Here is a 2,958-nt window from a genome sequence, read left to right as displayed (position 1 = left end):
CTAGGACGCTAGCCCAACTACCCATTCCTATCTACTCAGGAGTTTCTAAAAAAAAGAATCGGTTTTTCTGCCTCGCGGCCCTCCTCCTTCCCTAACGTGTCGCACCCCACACGCAGCTCGCAGCGCCGTGCCGTCACCTGCAGCCCCGCCGGCCACCAGCACACCCGCGCGGCCCCCACCGCCTCCTCGCTGCTCCTACCCGGCATCGCACCGCCGGCTGCCCTTCTTCCAAGATCCGTCTGTCGCCTCCTTGAATTCGATGTGGGCGCCATCTTCTCGACTCCTTGCCCAGGGCCGTTGCCTTCGGTGAACACAGGCCGACGAGCCTCCATTCTCCCAAGCAGCAATGAGATGTTGCGCTGAAAGCACATGTTGCGGGTGTACGTTTCAAGTGTTTCAACTGTTTTAGAGGTATGTTGCAAGTGTTTCATACGAATGTTGCAAAAGTCGATCGGGATGTTACATATGTTGCAATGGTTGTGCACGTATGTTGCAAGGTTCTGTTCTCAATGTTTCATCTGTTTTTTAAGACGTATGTTGCAAGTGTGTTTATTTGGATGTTGCATATGTTTCACACATATGTTACAAGTGTTTTATCTAGATGTTGCGTATGTTTTACAATGTTTTTCAAGTGTTTTTATGTGTTTTTGCAAGTGTTTCAGATGCATGTTTCAAGTGTTTCATCTGCCTTCATACGTATGTTGCATTTGAACGTTTCAAAAGTAGATCGGGTATTGTATCTCCATCCTCACTTTCTGCTACATAGCCTCGGTGTCTCCTCCTCCCGGTGCCGGCTGGCATCCGTTGTCTCTTCCCTCTCTTCTCGATGCCGGTGACGTTTAGGGGCTATGCACGTGAAACGGCACGGGAAACGGCTATAGGCGGGAGCGTTCGGACGCCCTGTCCGTTCGGACGCTAGCAAGCAGACGACTGCTCCAAATGGTACAACCTCTCGGGGTAGACAGCAAGTTTTTTTTTTCCCTTCTGTCACCTGAAGAGCAATGTCTCAACATTCTTTTACCGGCAGCTGGGGCCGCTTGGGCCACCGCGCCGGTCCACCTGCGACCCCACGCCACGAGCCGCTGGCCGGGCGAGAAGGTGACATGAAGTATAGGGCGCCGGCCGGGCGAGATGGTGACATAAGAATAGGGCTTACTACTAGCGGCAGTGCAAGCAAGATCAACGCCGACGCGCGCGTCATATACTCCTGCTAGCAGCCAGCTGCCTACCCATGGCCGCCATGGCAGCCTCCTCGCAGAGCGTTTGCATGATCGGAGGAGATGGAGAAACGAGCTACGCCAACAACTCCCATTTTCAGGTCTCTCTTCACCTCTTGCTATCAAATGCAACACGATTAAAGTTTCTTTCTTCTTCTTTTTGGCAAGTTGTTATGACGTAGTACGTGTGTTTTTCTCTATATGTGGTGAATCCCTACTTGAAACTTGTAATACACGCGCGCGTGTGCTGGAGACTAGAGTGCTGTGCAGAGCAGGCTGAAACCTCTGGTGGAGGAGGCCATAGCCGCCCTGTGCCGAGCGGCCGTGCCAGGCCGCGTCGGGGTGGCAGACCTGGGGTGCTCCTCGGGCCCCAACGCTCTTTCTCTCGTCTCCACCGCCGTCGACTCCCTGCGCTGCCACCACCGCCTTCTTGGGTGCCAGTCGAGGCCGGAGGTCAGCGTGTACCTCAATGACCTCCCGGACAATGACTTCAACCTCGTCTTCAAGGCGGTGCCGGCGTTCCTTGAGAAGCACATGGGAGCAGGCGGTGACCATGGTGATGGGCCGCTGGTGCTGGTGTTCGGTGCGCCGGGGTCCTTCTACGGCCGCCTCTTCGCCGCCCAGACGCTGCACTTGGTGTGCTCCTCTTTCAGCGTCCACTGGCTCTCAAGGTTCCACAGGAACTGGCCGATGGCGTGCTGGTAAACAAGGGGAACACATGGGCGGGGAGGACGGGCGCGCCGGCCGTCGGCGCCGCCTACACCCGGCAGTTCGAGCATGACTTCAGGCTGTTCCTGTCGTTGCGGGCCGAGGAAATCGTGCCAGGCGGGTGGCTGGTCCTCTCGCTCGCCGGCCGGCCGGGGAAGGACCTGTCCAGCCAGGACCGGCAGTCGGAGTTCACCGCCGAGGTGCTCTGCGACATGGCGGCCCGTGGCTTGGTCGCCGCGGAGGACGTCGACGCATACAACGTCCCCTTCTACGCCCCCTGCGCCGATGAACTGCGCGCCGCGGCGGAGCTGCAGGGGTCGTTCGAGGCCGTCCGCTTGGAGAGCCACGGCGTTCTCACCTGCGACGGCGACCCCGCCAAGAGCGCCGCCATGGCGAGGTCCCTCCGCGTGCTGAGCGAGTCCACGCTGGTCCGGTATTTCGGCATGGTGGATGACGACGTCCGGGACGAGTTTGCCAGGGCAGCGGAGGCGCGCTACAGAGGCCCGCCCGCGCCGCTCATGAAAGGCGTCGTTCACGTCCTGTCCCTCAGGAGAAAATAAGCCCAGGATCGTCACGTCCATGGATGCAAGACATGGCCGACGACGTCGAGAGGCCCATCGTCACCATTGACATGGCCGATGCTGACGAAGCCGATCGACAGCGTGCATAGAAATTTCTTCCCTGTGAATGATGGAATAAGTTAAATTTCAAGTCTCCTCCTTTTACAAGGTTGTTGAGGGTCTATGAATTTGTTAAATAATTAAGCGTGTGTCCGTGCATTGAAACAAGAGTCTAAAATTTGGAATATAAATATAGAAAGGTCGTTGAAAATATATGTCTAGATGCATAGCAAAATGAATATACAAAAAAAAGTCAAAGCGACTTATAATTTGGAACTGAGGGAGTAGAGTCTAAAACTTTGTTATTATTGTGTTAGGTCTAGTCCAAATTGGTACTCCCTTCATTTCAAATGTAAAATTGTTTGGGCTTTTCTAGATATCACATATATACCAACATAGTTGCATGGTCTAAC

The 2,958-nt window shown here is 55.0% G+C and overlaps 1 pseudogene; it reads left to right on the top strand.

The window, feature by feature from the left end:
• The first annotated feature begins 1,231 nt into the window (after positions 1 to 1,231).
• LOC136523265 (carlactonoate CLA methyltransferase-like) lies at positions 1,232 to 2,485 on the top strand (annotated as a pseudogene).
• The last annotated feature ends 473 nt before the right edge of the window (positions 2,486 to 2,958 follow it).

Source organism: Miscanthus floridulus, chromosome 18, assembly GCF_019320115.1.
Source record: "Miscanthus floridulus cultivar M001 chromosome 18, ASM1932011v1, whole genome shotgun sequence".
Lineage (NCBI taxonomy): Eukaryota > Viridiplantae > Streptophyta > Magnoliopsida > Poales > Poaceae > Miscanthus > Miscanthus floridulus.
The sequence above is the reverse complement of the archived record's forward strand: the minus strand, read 5'-3'. Positions and strand labels throughout refer to the sequence as shown.